Below are 18,818 nucleotides of genomic sequence, written 5' to 3'. Positions count from 1 at the left end.
TATCAAATTGGATTCCTGGGTTGGCCAAAAACTCAGGAACCTGGGGCTCAAAATTGTCTGGTGGTGGGGTCCATACGAGATCAATCATTGGGGGGGGGTCTCAGCTGCTCTACGGGGGCGTCTTTGAGGGGGTCCCTCATCACTAGAGGAGGAAGAGGAGCTTAAGACAAATGCCAATTCATCGCTTACTTCACTGGCTGTGTCAGTGTCAGAGGCAAGAAGGGCATATGCCTCCTCCGCTGAAAACAGTCTTTGCGATGATTGGGACATTTTTATTATTTTTAAGTGTAGTGTTTCAACACGTGTATAGTGTAGGGGGGGTACAAACTTTATTTCAACACGGGGGGTATGTAGTGTGTATGTAGTGCTTTAACACGTGTAAGTTAAAAGAAAAAAAAAACTCCTGCGCCAAAAATTGAGCACAGATGTTGGTCAGTAACGTCCGTCACTGATCAGCGCTCAGCGGGCACAGGACACCCACAAAAGCACCGTGGGTGTAAAAAAAAATTAAAAAAAAGACTCCACAGCACCCTCCAAAAAAAAAAAAAATTAAAAAAAACTTCTGATGAGTCAAAGACAACAGGAATTTGACCCCAAAAAAAAAATTAGATCAAAAATGCTGATCAGTGATGTACGTCACTGATCAGCGCTCAGCGGGCACAGGACACCCACAAAAGCACCGTGGGTGTAAAAAAAATAAAAAAAAAAGACTCCACAGCACCGTCCAAAAAAAAGAAAATAAAAAAAAATGCTGATGAGTCAAAGGCAACAGTAATTTGATCAAAAAAAAAAAATAGATTAACCCTGTGCCAAAAATGCTGATCAGTGATGTACGTCACTGATCAGCGCTCTGCGGCCACAGGACACCCACAAAATCACAGTGGGTGTAAAAATTTTTATAAAAAAAACCCCACAACACCCCCAAAAAAAAAAACCTGCTGATCAGTGATGCAACTGATTAGCAGTGAGGGGCAGCAGGCACACAACTGTGGGTGCAACCTGACAGGGTATATATTAAAAAAAAAAACCCTGCACCCCAAAAAAGGTGCTGATCAGTTAGTTTATACTGATCAGCACAAAAGGGGGGCAGCAGGGGGCAGCAGATACAAAATTATATCACACAATTTCTGACACAATGACGCTGCTGCTGCAGCAGCAGCAGCAGCAGCAACACAAGCACCAGGAAGTCACAGGAGCTGGCAGCACAGATGCCACCAACGCTGATCAGGTCAGTATAGGCACAGATGGGCACGGAGACCGCTCTGCACGCTGTTCCTGACCGGAATGGCGGCTGCAGGGCTGTCTCCGTTACCTCATTTGAGGTGTAATGGCTGCGATTGGTCCGTCGGTCCAAAGGACCAATCACAGCCTTTGGGGGCAGGTGGGGTGAGGTGGGGTGACCACCAGCGTCACCCTTACACCCGGTGGTGATTGGTGCTGTACTTAACAGCACCAATCACCACCGATCCCTGTGTCACCGGCGAACGTTATTCGCCGGTACACAGAAAACGCTGTAATTGGCTGTTCACATTGAACAGCCAATCACAGCGATCGCTGATGGCGGGGGGCATCGCTGCCCCCCCCTGGGCAATGAGGGAAGATGTCTGCTGTCAGGGACAGCAGACATCGTCCCTCTGTCACCGCGTCTATAGACGCGGTGACAGTTTGAACTCATGACGTACATTTATGCCATGTGTCGGGAAGTACATCCCGACCATGACGTAAATGTACGTCAAATGTCGAGAAGGGGTTAATACACCTCTTTATTCAATTCGAGCACTATGTATGTGTGTATGTTTTGTGTGTGTCCGTGATTTTAACTTCTTTATTTCACTGTTATTTCCCTCGATATATTAAAAGGGAATTTGATAATAATTTCATTAAAAGTTATGTTTTATTAAATTTGCATTAGTGTGTGTCCCATAGAACAGTCCGTTTTTCTCTCTACATAAAAGGTAGGTAGGTACTGGCACCCACTAGGCAGTGCAGGGTAAGCACTAGCAGCACCAGTGGACTATACAGCAGAGGCACACCCCAGCTCAAAGGAGGAGAGACAGTACACAACAGTCGTCCTTGCAATGGTGATGATCAGACTGAGCAGAGAGGAGAGACACAGTAGACAGCAGCACATGAGGCCCCAGCAGAGACAGTACACAGCAGCACACCCTATCTCACCCTGCTCCTAGACTGGAGTGAAGTTGACAGTGCAGGGAGGCGGAATTTAAGGGATTCCGTCATCTTGCCAGAATCCGACGCCAGGCGATGACACTTTGCCCGAGATCCGAGTCAGACAGGAAGCTCCAAGCGCTGCTCGGATTGATGATGTTCGTACGCTTAAAACTAGAGATGTGCGGGCTCAGATTTCCCAGATCCGAGCCCGCACATCTCTAGTTTTAAGTGTGGCCACTGCTCTTCCAATGCAGCTCTGCCACCCACCTGTTGCAGAATTAATTGGCTATGGCCTTGGAGGCCTGATAACACCAGCAATAAGGGACAGGACAGCTCCCACCTGGTAGCAATCAGCTTGTGCTGCAGAAAGCAATGGTACACCCACCACTGCCGATGGACTGAGAGGAGTCCATTGTGAACAATGATTATGCATACTGCACAAGGTTTAATCTTGCAAATCTGAACTTGACCCAAAGGTTACTCTCACAAAGCATACCTGGAAACTAGCTTTTTCCCTCAGGCTGGCTAAGCATGCTATCTCTGTAACTCCAACTTGCTTCCGGACAACTGGGATGAACTTGTATGGTATTTACGTCTAATAAGAAGTATTTCTGCTCGATATACAGTACAATGAAATAATAGCGCCGTTAAGCAATCTGACAGTACACACAGTACTTATAATATCAAATGCACAGATTTCTAATTTTTGTACACATTAAACAGGGATCTCGGCAGAATGTGCCCAACTTTACAAGCAGTTTGGCGCATTCTGCCGAGAATGGCCAGGAATTGGTGAGCTCCCAGCCGCAGCTCAGTGATTTCCAGTCCCATCTCGCGCCCCCTTTTTGTTGCTAAGCAGGTGGGCCATTGAATCCCATCTGCCGAGCTATCAAGCCAGCCGAGAACGGGACCGGGTCACGGCTGGCAGGCCAGCCTGACAGTCATGACACCGGATTGTATACCCCCCATAGTTATAGGCACACCTGGAAAAATGGATGAATATGGAATATGTTGCATATGATGTCCTCCTCCAACACATACAGGAGAAACATCCTTGTGAGTTTAACTTCTTCAAACCTTTGATAGAACCCAACAAAAATCAATATGAATAGGAATTTGACTACCCTTGACAAGCATGATTATGTGATGCAAATACTAATGTCCTTTGGCAACTACAGTAAAAAGGTCTGCTACAGCATAATTAAGCATATAAATTGCACTACTGAATAATAAAGTTCATCAATATTAAATAGAGATGAAGGGATCGCTCAAGATTCAGTTCACAGACACATTTGTCCTGCCAATCAAAACTCTCACATTTCAGGGGAATTTTTTACTAGGTTTAATGTGTACTGAGAATTCTGCAAAACCAGAAAATTCAGAGCATGAAATTAGCAAAACAACATGTTTCATAAAACCGCAATCCGAAAGCCAGGACAGCAGTGCTGCTTATTGAAGCAACAGACCATGGACCAGTGGCGTAGCTACGGCTCCGCAGCCCCGGCGATGGCGGGGGGAGCTGGCGCCCCCAGGGCGCAGGGTCACGGAGCCGTAGCCAGCAGTTCTTTCAGCTGCAGCACCGAATACTTAACCTTCCATTTTCTTCGTCTCTGGCTGTCTGTGTGAGGACACTCATTGACCTGCCCCATGACCTGCCCATGGGACGGACCACGGGCGGGTCAATAAGTATCCTCACACAGCTAGCCAGAGAGCTCTTCTCCCTTTCTTCCTGCCTGGCAATCCCCCGGCTTCCACACAGCCCGCCCACTGTCCTTACACTGTGTGTGGACGCTGTTGCTCCCCGGTGGACGCTGTCGCAGCCGCCGGCTCAGTGAAGTTGCAGACTTCGTGCCTCCCGGCGCAGGCTGCAACATCACTGCGCCGGTGGCTGTGACAGCGTCCACCGGGGAGCAGCCCCCCCCCCTGCCGCTCTATACAGCATATACTGTATATGAATGATACGGGCAGGGAGACTAGTGCGGCACTTTACCTCCTCTGTCCGCCCCACGGCCTCTCAGCTACCTGCCACCAGCCCCGTCCTGCTGTCTGCCCAATGAAGTTAGGTAAATAATGGCAGCTATTTACATAAAATGTTTTTATAATGTTTTCTATATATATTTGCGTACCATACAGGGGTGCAGGGAGGACAGGGGATAGACAGGAGAAGAGGGGACAAGGAGACAGAGGTGAAGGGGGACAGGGGGGATGGAGTGGTGTGGGGGAGAGAGGGGGGCGCCAGAAATTTTATTTGGCTTGGGGGAGCAAAATTTCTAGTTACGCCACTGCCATGGACCTATTTATCAAACATGCTAAACAGGTTTTTTTTTGGTAAACTTAACAGAAAAATAATGGGTCTAATTCAGACCTGATCACTGCTGTTTAGCAGAGCCCTGAGACCAGTTAGCTGCCGCCTTACCAGATTGGAAACCCACCGCCCCACCAGAATGGAAACCCGCCCTGTGCAGGTCTGCGAATGACTTTCTAAAATCTTGGCAATCAGAGGCTAGCTGCAAATCCATACACAACTCAGTCATCGTCTAATGATTTCCCAGTCTGTGCATAACCCAGAACCTACTCTACCTGTGCGATAGTAAAAGGCTGGTTGAGCCCGGAGCTGACATCCCATACCCTCCCAGGAAACATTTGGGGCCACCTGCATTCTATCTGACACTATCTGAAAAGCAGTGTAGAGAGCCCAGTGCCCGGTGCAGACTGGTGCTCAGGAGCAAGTGGCTCCTGAGGAAGCCGGATACCTACTTTACCGGGGAAACGCGTTGAGCACCAGCAATTGACCAGCTGAAGGGGTAACCCATCCCAGAGACCTACACAACCATCCCTGCAACCAGCACACCATTTATTTGGATCCAGGAATCAAGCTGCGGCTGTGGGATTCAGCACAATCCCTGAATTGGATACCTAGGTGAGCTACAAGGGAATCCTGAGCTCATTGAAACACAGAGCACTGGGAACAATTGGTCAAAATTTAACCCTTGGAATACAATATTGTCTACAAGGATGGTAATATAATCTACCCTATTCAGCTGGTTATAACTTTCTTATTTCATACATACCACCAATGTGTAAGAAGAGACTGAGCCCCATGAATAGTCATCTTTTTAACTAAAAGTTTTATTAAAATTGTATATCTTTTTATTTATTTGAAATTTCTTGTGATTTAACAAGTAAAATTTATAATATTATACCGTCTCAAGTGTGTGTTTCAGCCAGCGCCGGTACAAACCATTTTTCTTTTCTTGCCATAAAATATTAGGGACTGACAATCCCTAGTACCGGCTGCTACTAATTGCGCACCCCACATCTCCTATATTTTCTTGTGTTAACATAATACATAAACTCACCTTATATCCCCTTCTCCATTGTGCATGCCACTGCACGTTTCCCGCAGCTACCCGATCACCGTCATCAGCGTGCGGCACCCACGTCCACGGTGTCATGGCAACGTGTCCTAACACCGGGACAGTGTTACCTAGAGACCGGCGCTGAGTGATGACAGCACTGCTTCAGACAGGGCCAGGATACCCACTGGTTAACCTGCATGGCATATTATACATACAAAACACATGGCATCTGGAGGATATAGGTCTGGGCACATAATATAGAATGCACATACAATGGACACATTAAATATAGACACCATCACATATTAATTACCAACAATATATACAAAAAAGTATAATATAAGAAAAATATACAAAAATATACAAAGTGACACTTGCTACTTGGACACTGAAGAGTACACTTGCACTGGCACACCAGGAGTGATCTCCTTCTTCCTTTTTGCCCTGATCTTACCTTATAAAAGTTGACTATACATTTTTGAGGAAAAATCAAAGGTCTTTTACCCTATACACCTTTGTAAAAGGGAATTTGGGCACTATTGATAATAGTGGGATCATAGCAAACCTAGGAATGGTATTTTCAGTATACCAATTTGATTGAAATTGAAAAATGTTATTCAAGGATTAACATCCATTATCAGTGAGTATAAAGCCATTTATTACAGATTCAGAGAGAATTCTATAAAATCTCCAGGAGCACCAAAATAATTTGAGAAGGCTCATCCGGTCTAACTTTGTAATAAAGACATTCCCAGATTGGTACAAATATTGTTACACCCCTGATGAAGTCTCTTAAAGAGACGAAACAAATCGGATTTTTTATGTCATCTACAATCTAAGGATAAAACTCCTAAAAACAAGATTGTGTCAAGAACAGTTTGTTTTAATGTTTTAATGTCTATATTTTAATAAATACTGTACATTTAAAGAAAATTTCGATTGATTATAGATTGGTAAAATAAAGAAAGACAGGAAAAACCTTTTTACTTATGTAAAGGGCGCCATATAACACAATTGTATGGAGAAGTCGATTGTGGGGCCTTGCTAGTAGAAGCCCAAGTGTTATAGGTGACCGTGTATTTACTTTTTAGCGCAATTCTTGAGATTTTGTACAATATATATATATATATATATATATATATATATATATATATATATATATTGTTTGAATATTGCTATGTACCGTAAATTTATATTGGGACTCATTTCACAGTATTCTTTTGTCATATTTATATTTTATGATATATTTATCACTTGGTTGCATTTATCTGGGACTTTGTATTGTACAGTTAAAAACAGACAGTTAGGGCCAAAATGTAATAGGCATGAGAATTAGAAAGTGAGAGACTTGGGATAATTTTTCCATTTTTGTTATAGGGCAATCATTTACCTTAAAACACCAGGTAAATTTTGCCATGTAATTGATTGCCACTTTAACAAAATAGGACAAAAAAGGAAAAATATAGGAAAAAAAATTGCTAAATTTCTGATTCTCACACCCTATTACATTTGGCCCTTGATATCCATCTTTCAGGTTGGAACCTCGTGTCCACAGAGAATAGGAAGATATGTCGCTGTGCGGTGCACCAAGAAGAAATGGTGTTTAAAATGTAACCTTTATTATAATTGGTTAAAATATAGCGAAATAAAAGACACAAAACATGAAAATACACATAGACATGGGTTTTTTTAAAAAAGGGTGTTAGATTACCCTTACGACGTGGGACCCCTCACTCCTGATATAAATATTACAGTATAGGTCCCTGAGATCAGTCTAGTTTATAATTTTTACCAATAGTAATCTAATTTGCGGCGGTGTAATGAGCTACTAAGGTTGCACACCAATCATTTAATTCTCTCTCGCATGTAAGATAATTTACGCTTAGAAATATTGTGGTGGCAAACAATTAGTAGTTAATGGGACAAGTATATGGTTCAAAGTTCCATAATGAGCAGATATGCAATGGGGATAACCGCTATCTGACCAATGGTATATTGTCTGTGCACATCTATCATATACTGTCCGGCGTGTAATTTACTGCCGCTTGCAATCGTGTACCCCGGAGTACGGTGCGCCTGTTGAGACGCACGTGGGGTACGTGTGTCTAAATATATCACACGTATCCGCGAACCGGGGGACAAGGGGTAGTGATGTATACAGACATGTGGGCAGTATTCTGGATCACACCATCACACTTGATCTCCATACTTCGTTTTCTGTGTGAAGTATGATACTCACACTACATATATATTTTTACATATGCACTCGCAATACTTGTGCACTATCTTTGTACCAACCTCATTTTTATGGGGTCACTACCCATATTATTCTAACAATATTAATCGAAAAATTAATTAAGATTAAACACCATTATTATTATTATTCTTTTCCACTTTCTTTCCGTTTCTGCACGCAATTTTGGTTTGAACACACGCTCTATGCACTCCTTTTTACATTTATATCCCTTATCCTGGTTTTACAAACATAATCCATATACATATGGTCAGCCCACATTTATAATTACATGTATAATTTAAATCCCTTCGCAATTTTATTCGAAAGAATATTTCTCTTTTCTGTTCCAAATAATCCTTGTATTATAAATACTAATTTTTGCATCAACAAAATTATTCTATATGTATGTATTATTGTTGATTGGATGTTGCTATCTATCGGATATTTTCCTGTTCGTGCCCACATCCAATAGATTGCATAATTACACTGAAGATAACAAGCATCCATTGTAGCGATATAGCTAGTTTGAGTGACAGTCAAAATGACCAATGAACGGTCATAACGATTACCATATTCATGAGCCTACAGGTATTTAAAGAGCTTCCAGGTACCACCCAGGTTGGTCCTGACGAAGCTCATTAGCGAAGCGTACGCCGACCGTACACTTCGTGGGCTACCCCCACTCCCTTACCCTGATTGAAATGTACCTATTTTTGATCTGTCTAGTTTAAATACCGTATATCGAGCGGCGCGTGTAGCTCGCAGCCCGTTGGCTGTGTTGTGCACTCTGCCAGTTGCGAGCGCGTTACCGCTGTACCCGTGTCCTACCTAGTGAGACGGCGCGTCACCACCAGGCGCACCGTGCTCCAGGACCCACGGCGGTGAGCGGTGAGACGCCGGTGTAGCTAGCAGCCCGTTGGTTGCTCTGTGCACCTCGCTGACCTGACAGGGTAAGACCGCTGAACCCGTGTCCTGCAGTGGGAGACGGTGCGTCTCAACAGGCGCACCGTACTCCGGGGTACACGATTGCAAGCGGCAGTAAATTACACGCCAGACAGTATATGATAGATGTGCACAGACAATATACCATTGGTCAGATAGCGGTTATCCCCATTGCATATCTGCTCATTATGGAACTTTGAACCATATACTTGTCCCATTAACTACTAATTGTTTGCCACCACAATATTTCTAAGCGTAAATTATCTTACATGCGAGAGAGAATTAAATGATTGGTGTGCAACCTTAGTAGCTCATTACACCGCCGCAAATTAGATTACTATTGGTAAAAATTATAAACTAGACTGATCTCAGGGACCTATACTGTAATATTTATATCAGGAGTGAGGGGTCCCACGTCGTAAGGGTAATCTAACACCCTTTTTTTAAAAAAACCATGTCTATGTGTATTTTCATGTTTTGTGTCTTTTATTTCGCTATATTTTAACCAATTATAATAAAGGTTACATTTTAAACACCATTTCTTCTTGGTGCACCGCACAGCGACATATCTTCCTATTCTCTGTGTTCAGTAAAACTGATGTCCCGTGGTAGCACACCCTCTTCTGTATATGTGAATTAAAACACAATATTACTTCTGAGGGGTCATCCTTTTTGAAATAAATTTATCTCCTGTGCGATTGCCTCCCTTTTCCCTGACCCTCCGTTTTTGGAACCTGGTGTCACTGTCTGTATATATATATATATATATATATATATATATATAGTAATAGCAGGAATCCGGCACACACAAACGGCGCTTCAGCGCTTCTTTAGCTGAACTTTACCGGGTGCCCTCACTGGGTACGTAGATACTGCGGGTTGGTGGTGCGGCACTCACGGCGTGGAAAAGAAATACTGTACACAGGATCTTTGATGCAACGTTTCAATGTCCTTTATTTGGACATTTTCGTCAGGCTTAATCAGGTAAGGATCACGTACAGACATTTATACACCTCCGTGCGTGCTAGACCAGCGTGCGTCATGGACGCTGGAAATTGACGTCAACCCCGTGGGGCTGCATGCTACCATCACCATGGTTACAATAAACAATACAAAAATACATACAAACAGCAGTACATTGGTACAGGTTGTCCACCATCAATCATTATCTGCAATTCAGTCTCAGCTGGATCAGAAATGATACGTTTTAAACGGATCATTTGTGAATAGGTGATTCCCTGATGGTCTGTTACCAAAGAGCCCCTAACCTGCGTGACATGTTGGTGAAAACCGATATATCGTCATTTGGACGTGAAAAACCTCCCCCTCGAGGTTGCATTAGATGCACATGTACAGTGTGTAGTTGTATGATCCCTGGCCCGGTGTTTTACCATCCTCCCCGTGGCACCAAATTCACTATAAGACACACTCTCAGTTGTGAATCTCGTTTTGTGGTCTATCAACTTATTTGTCCTTGCGGCTTATCGTACATCGGTAAGACCGAGAGGACATTTAAGGAAAGGATCACTACGCATAGATCTACCATACGGGCAGTTTTGTCCGGTGGTAAATGCGACCTGCCTGTACCAAAGCATTTTTTAGCTATGAAACATACATTGCCCTCATTAAAATATCGAATGATCGACCATATCCCCCCAAGCTTGCGGGGTGGCAATAGAGGTCTGCTGCTTTTAAAATGTGAAACCCGTTGGATCCACAGGTTGGATACAATTTCTCCTAGGGGTTTGAATGAGCACTTGGGAATCTCTTGCTTGTCTAAAAATTGATCCTCTTGTCTTGTGTCTTTATGGTTTGCGATACTATGCTTGCATTTTAGCCATGGTGACATATCATGTCTGATTGTTAATGTTTTAATTGTGCGATTATTTTCTCTTATGTCCACAGGTTTCAAGTTGTTCATTGCATGGTTAGTTAGATATATGCCCGCAATGTTTATGTCAGTGATGCATTTATATCGACTGGACTCCGCAGATGATTAATTAATTATACTTATTGTTATATAGACTTGTGTCTACTCAGTGCAGATAATGATTGATGGTGGACAACCTGTACCAATGTACTGCTGTTTGTATGTATTTTTGTATTGTTTATTGTAACCATGGTGATGGTAGCACACAGCCCCACGGGGTTGACGTCATTTTCCAGCGTCCATGATGCACGCTGGTCTAGCACCCACGGAGGTGTATAAATGTTTGTACGTGATCTTTACCTGATTAAGCCTGACGAAAATGAAAATGTCCAAATAAAGGACATTGAAACGTTGCATCAAAGATCCTGTGTACAGTATTTCTTTTCCACGCCGTGAGTGCCGCACCACCAACCCGCAGTATATATATATATATATATATATATATATATATATATATATATATATATATATATATATATATATATATATATATTTGTATCTTACTATAGCATTCATTTACAGATTTTTTTTAATGCATACCAATAAATGCTAAGTTTTAATTGAATTACTATTATTGTTATTATAGTACAATATTTATGTACAAACATACTGTAGTCCTACACAGTAGCAAATAATAAAATACTGTAGTCCTACACAGTAGCAAATAATAAAATGCACAAAATAGGTGTTTACACAGAACATGTACGATGACTGCCTCCTTTATGATATACTTGTTTGTTGTAAGAACTCTACAGCAAGCATAAAATATACAAACTGTAATATATTAAAAAGAACGTAACATGGCTAATAACCCAAATCAATATATTGGCATACTAATTCCAACGAATCATTTTCTAGTATGCAGAGAAATTGTTCTTACTTTTGTCATAATTATTATTATATAACTCTGAATGCACTTTAAGGCACCCCTAGTGGCCCCTATTGGGCTGCAAACATCAATCCAACAGCGATGTTCACAGGGATGAGACGCAAGACCTGTCTCATACTGTAGCACAGTATACTGTGTAAGCTCACTCCGCTCGGTCAATGACGGCATTCCATCATTAGAGTATATCAATCCGCCACTATATTGGGGGAGCATTAGCCACCCAGCTGTGGCAATTTGTATTGCATGGTGAGCATCCATCTTGCACGAGCACAAGAAGAAAAGAGGATCACCAAACCTCTGCGATGGCGCAATGACGGCAAGAATGAGAGGCGCTCCATCTGTAAGTGTGGCATACAAGGGCACTTACTCGCACCCACAAATTCACTGTGGGTAGCTGGATCCCCCCTTATGTTTGGCACCCCTTTTTTCATGTATATATGCACACTTAAAGAATCCTAGTTAATAAGTATTCTTTATTATTATAATAATGTATTTGTTCTTTTTAAAAAATAAATGTAAAATAAAAGAAAAATTAAATACTATTTAGAAGAACAAATCTTAATACAGTACATTATCCTTTTTCAGTAGTTCTATCTTGTTTTAATAATGTACAGTATATAAGGATCACAGTTACAGAGAAGGGCATCGTGCTAATTAGCGAATAGTTTTCCCTAGCACTAATAAGTGCTTGGAGACAAGCTTTTGGATTTGACATTTTCTACAGTGCTTGGTCTCCCTGATTAATATATCCTTGTGCCACCCCTTTACTATCTAGTAATATGCTTGTAGGGCACGAGCTGTGTTATAAACATGAAAGAAAGATTAGGTTAAGTGGAAAGGCCATTTATTGCATAACTCTAATGAGATTCACAGGATATGGATGGATGGAAGCTTTTTTTCTCAGAATAATGTGCAACTTACATAGTTAAACACAGGCTCGATAACTGGTTGAGCAAGCTATACATAGAAGTCTATAGTACAGCTGTTATTCTTGTTAAATAAGCCATCTGACATTTTATCATATTTATAAAACCATTATCTTACAAACAAATATTTTGTGTTGAAGTGTAGATAACTTGATATATTGCACAATATATATTTATTTATAGTTGTCCTGTAGGAGTACCACACCTGAACTAAAAACTAAAGGCAACATCTTCCTTGAATTTTGGGGTCTGGGTTTACAAAAAAAATAAATAATAATAATAATAATAATGTAATTTACTCATACAATTATTGGGCATATTGGCCATAATTATTGGGCAGTAGTATTTAGTCTTACCAGTCTGCAATAGGTTCTAATCCTAATGTAAGATGCTGGATGGTAAATCAAAAAAATCCATACGCATACTAAACTGAAAATGCGGTAAAAACCATGTTATTGGGGTTGCTACTGCATTTTCAGATGCACCAAATCACCACAACGGAGCTTTGCTGCGCACGCGGGGTTACGCCATAGAAGTCTATGGGCTTCTTTTCGTGACCCCCGGTGCCCCCGCACGGACCCCCGCGGCTGCCTGTGCTGCCCCCCCCCCCCCCCCCTCACCTGATGTCAAGGCAGTCTCCTGCTGTGCAGTCTGGACCAGTGACCTCCTCCCTAGCACCTTCTGGGTGCAGGAAAGAGGAGCCCGGCAGTCCCCGCAGCCATCTGAGCAGTAGGCTACCAGGCACAGCAGAAGGTGAGAGTCGCGGGGACCCGCTCACCCCCACTGGCTGCTTCACAAAGGGCAGCTCTTATTGCAAGAGCTGCCCTTTGCGATACTAACCGCATATGTTAGTACATATGCAATCAGTATCAATGCGATGTGCTGTGGGATGTACCGCAATTGCTTTGTACATCTATCAGTTGAAACAGGTTGAGAGAAAAAAAGACTAAAGATCAGCAGAATAATAGTAGTCACAGCATAATAAAATAATAACTTGAAGATTAACCACATGAGAGCCGCATATATCAAGTTTAAGTTATGTATAGAAGTGTATATGAAACTAGATACTGAGATTCGCCTGAATGCAAAGTTACACATCTCATATTATATATGTGTGATGTGTATAACAAAGCCCATATCCGTATTTCTGGTTTCATAGCTGTTATCATTACAGTAAATATTTGCACCAGCCCTGTCTTGATGAAATCAGACATGTCCTTGTCACCCAGCCATTTTCTGGGAGTAAGGAAGGTGGTTGTGAAATTGGGATGGAAGGTGATCTAGATACTGAGTGGTACCTGTGGAATAAAAATGGTTAGTATACACAATGTTTACACCCTTTTGGGGAATATTTGGCGGTTTTTGTTTAAAAAGAGTGTGTCCAGCTTACTTTCCCTGTATGACCCTACCTCTCCTCCAGTTTGGTGTACCTCTTTCTGGTGTTTTGGTGGAGATAACTTCAACAAGGTATAAAAGTTTTTAAAGGTGGGAAAAAATGAGTCCTGGATGTGTCTGCAGCAGAAAGTAAGTACATTCTCCAGGTATGGACCCAATCAATCCCCCCCTCTTTTTATTTATTGAAGAAAATAACTGTTTAGGGTAATTTCTTATTTTTATTTTATTATGTATATTGAGAATTTAAAATGTACTAATACAGTAAAGAATAAATCCCATCCTTATAAAGTTGTGATTTTTGTTCTATGTACAGTAGTATATTTACACAAGCTGCAGGTTATATAGCTATATATATATATATATATATATATATATATATATATATATATATATATATATATAGAGAGAGAGAGAGAGAGAGAGAGAGAGAGAGAGAGAGAGAGAGAGAGAGAGAGAGAGAGAGAGAGAGAGAGAGAGAGAGAGAGAGAGAGAGAGAAAAAAGGGAGCACTCTCCAGAATTATAAAAATAAAACCAGTATATTTACACAAGCTGCAGGTTATATAGCTATATATGGGATGCGGTCATTTGGTCGAATGCATTATGGTCGAATGTCATTACATCGAATCCATTAGGTCGAATTGCTAAAAGGTCGACATGATTCTAGGTCGACATGGGAAAAGGTCGAAATGATTCTAGGTCGAAAGGTCATTAGTTCGACAGGTCATTAGGTCGACAAGGTCATTAGTTCGACATTGTCTAGGTCGACATTCACAAAGTCGACATGGGGTTTTTCACTGTTTTTTGAGCCGACATGTGCTGACAGGCGGTATTTCATGCCCTACCATCCACTAGGGCATGGTGGGAGAATAAAATAGTGTGCCGAGCGTAGCGAGGCACCGTGCCCGACGCATTGCGAGCGCAGCGAGCGATGCGAGGGGATGCAGTGCACTTTAAACTGTGTCCATGTCGACTGTGTTGACATTCAGGTAAAAAAACTGTGAAAAACCCCATGTCGACTTTGTGAATGTCGACCTAGACAATGTCGAACTAATGACCTTGTCGACCTAATGACCTGTCGAACTAATGACCTGTCGAACTAATGACCTTTTGACCTAGAATCATTTCGACCTTTTCCCATGTCGACCTAGAGTCATGTCGACCTTTTAGCAATTCGACCTAATGGATTCGATGTAATGACATTCGACCATAATGCATTCGACCAAACGATCCCAACCCCTATATATATATATATATATATAGACATTGGATGGGCTCTGCACACACTAAATTAACTGATAATAAATAGTGGAGATTTGGTTCATGAATTGATCAATGCATTTAAGCCTGCAGCCCCCGTCAAGGGACCCCACTGTTCTGCAGGTCCTACCACTATCGCTGAAAATGGCTGCAATACACATAGCTATCACATCAATGTTTGATACCAGGCATGCTATCAGGTCTGAAGCTCACAGCAGACTTTGCTTTTATAGGTGAGCAGCTACCAACACACCTGTCACTAATCATCTAGGGAAATGGCTAACACAAGCTATGGAATCTTAGTTAAAAACAGGGTGCATGAGAGAATGTGACCACAATAAGACTAATTAAAAAAATTAATCTAATAAACAATATATACACTTAACATCGGCACTCACCTTTCCTAGTTTTGGGGTGCCCTGTGGCTTGTGACCACATTGTTTAAACAGACATTGGATGGGCTCTGCACACACTAAATTAACTGATAATAAATAGTGGAGATTTGGTTCATGAATTGATCAATGCATTTAAGCCTGCAGCCCCCGTCAAGGGACCCCACTGTTCTGCAGGTCCTACCACTATCGCTGAAAATGGCTGCAATACACATAGCTATCACATCAATGTTTGATACCAGGCATGCTATCAGGTCTGAAGCTCACAGCAGACTTTGCTTTTATAGGTGAGCAGCTACCAACACACCTGTCACTAATCATCTAGGGAAATGGCTAACACAAGCTATGGAATCTTAGTTAAAAACAGGGTGCATGAGAGAATGTGACCACAATAAGACTAATTAAAAAAATTAATCTAATAAACAATATATACACTTAACATCGGCACTCACCTTTCCTAGTTTTGGGGTGCCCTATGGCTTGTGACCACATTGTTTAAACAGACATTGGATGGGCTCTGCACACACTAAATTAACTGATAATAAATAGTGGAGATTTGGTTCATGAATTGATCAATGCATTTAAGCCTGCAGCCCCCGTCAAGGGACCCCACTGTTCTGCAGGTCCTACCACTATCGCTGAAAATGGCTGCAATACACATAGCTATCACATCAATGTTTGATACCAGGCATGCTATCAGGTCTGAAGCTCAAAGCAGACTTTGCTTTTATAGGTGAGCAGCTACCAACACACCTGTCACTAATCATCTAGGGAAATGGCTAACACAAGCTATGGAATCTTAGTTAAAAACAGGGTGCATGAGAGAATGTGACCACAATAAGACTAATTAAAAAAATTAATCTAATAAACAATATATACACTTAACATCGGCACTCACCTTTCCTAGTTTTGGGGTGCCCTATGGCTTGTGACCACATTGTTTAAACAGACATTGGATGGGCTCTGCACACACTAAATTAACTGATAATAAATAGTGGAGATTTGGTTCATGAATTGATCAATGCATTTAAGCCTGCAGCCCCCGTCAAGGGACCCCACTGTTCTGCAGGTCCTACCACTATCGCTGAAAATGGCTGCAATACACATAGCTATCACATCAATGTTTGATACCAGGCATGCTATCAGGTCTGAAGCTCACAGCAGACTTTGCTTTTATAGGTGAGCAGCTACCAACACACCTGTCACTAATCATCTAGGGAAATGGCTAACACAAGCTATGGAATCTTAGTTAAAAACAGGGTGCATGAGAGAATGTGACCACAATAAGACTAATTAAAAAAATTAATCTAATAAACAATATATACACTTAACATCGGCACTCACCTTTCCTAGTTTTGGGGTGCCCTATGGCTTGTGACCACATTGTTTAAACAGACATTGGATGGGCTCTGCACACACTAAATTAACTGATAATAAATAGTGGAGATTTGGTTCATGAATTGATCAATGCATTTAAGCCTGCAGCCCCCGTCAAGGGACCCCACTGTTCTGCAGGTCCTACCACTATCGCTGAAAATGGCTGCAATACACATAGCTATCACATCAATGTTTGATACCAGGCATGCTATCAGGTCTGAAGCTCACAGCAGACTTTGCTTTTATAGGTGAGCAGCTACCAACACACCTGTCACTAATCATCTAGGGAAATGGCTAACACAAGCTATGGAATCTTAGTTAAAAACAGGGTGCATGAGAGAATGTGACCACAATAAGACTAATTAAAAAAATTAATCTAATAAACAATATATACACTTAACATCGGCACTCACCTTTCCTAGTTTTGGGGTGCCCTATGGCTTGTGACCACATTGTTTAAACAGACATTGGATGGGCTCTGCACACACTAAATTAACTGATAATAAATAGTGGAGATTTGGTTCATGAATTGATCAATGCATTTAAGCCTGCAGCCCCCGTCAAGGGACCCCACTGTTCTGCAGGTCCTACCACTATCGCTGAAAATGGCTGCAATACACATAGCTATCACATCAATGTTTGATACCAGGCATGCTATCAGGTCTGAAGCTCACAGCAGACTTTGCTTTTATAGGTGAGCAGCTACCAACACACCTGTCACTAATCATCTAGGGAAATGGCTAACACAAGCTATGGAATCTTAGTTAAAAACAGGGTGCATGAGAGAATGTGACCACAATAAGACTAATTAAAAAAATTAATCTAATAAACAATATATACACTTAACATCGGCACTCACCTTTCCTAGTTTTGGGGTGCCCTATGGCTTGTGACCACATTGTTTAAACAGACATTGGATGGGCTCTGCACACACTAAATTAACTGATAATAAATAGTGGAGATTTGGTTCATGAATTGATCAATGCATTTAAGCCTGCAGCCCCCGTCAAGGGACCCCACTGTTCTGCAGGTCCTACCACTATCGCTGAAAATGGCTGCAATACACATAGCTATCACATCAATGTTTGATACCAGGCATGCTATCAGGTCTGAAGCTCACAGCAGACTTTGCTTTTATAGGTGAGCAGCTACCAACACACCTGTCACTAATCATCTAGGGAAATGGCTAACACAAGCTATGGAATCTTAGTTAAAAACAGGGTGCATGAGAGAATGTGACCACAATAAGACTAATTAAAAAAATTAATCTAATAAACAATATATACACTTAACATCGGCACTCACCTTTCCTAGTTTTGGGGTGCCCTATGGCTTGTGACCACATTGTTTAAACAGACATTGGATGGGCTCTGCACACACTAAATTAACTGATAATAAATAGTGGAGATTTGGTTCATGAATTGATCAATGCATTTAAGCCTGCAGCCCCCGTCAAGGGACCCCACTGTTCTGCAGGTCCTACCACTATCGCTGAAAATGGCTGCAATACACATAGCTATCACATCAATGTTTGATACCAGGCATGCTATCAGGTCTGAAGCTCACAGCAGACTTTGCTTTTATAGGTGAGCAGCTACCAACACACCTGTCACTAATCATCTAGGGAAATGGCTAACACAAGCTATGGAATCTTAGTTAAAAACAGGGTGCATGAGAGAATGTGACCACAATAAGACTAATTAAAAAAATTAATCTAATAAACAATATATACACTTAACATCGGCACTCACCTTTCCTAGTTTTGGGGTGCCCTATGGCTTGTGACCACATTGTTTAAACAGACATTGGATGGGCTCTGCACACACTAAATTAACTGATAATAAATAGTGGAGATTTGGTTCATGAATTGATCAATGCATTTAAGCCTGCAGCCCCCGTCAAGGGACCCCACTGTTCTGCAGGTCCTACCACTATCGCTGAAAAT

The sequence above is a fragment of the Crinia signifera genome, chromosome 6 (assembly GCF_055691185.1).
Source record: "Crinia signifera chromosome 6, ASM5569118v1, whole genome shotgun sequence".
Taxonomy (NCBI): domain Eukaryota; kingdom Metazoa; phylum Chordata; class Amphibia; order Anura; family Myobatrachidae; genus Crinia; species Crinia signifera.
Note: the sequence above shows the minus strand (reverse complement) of the source record.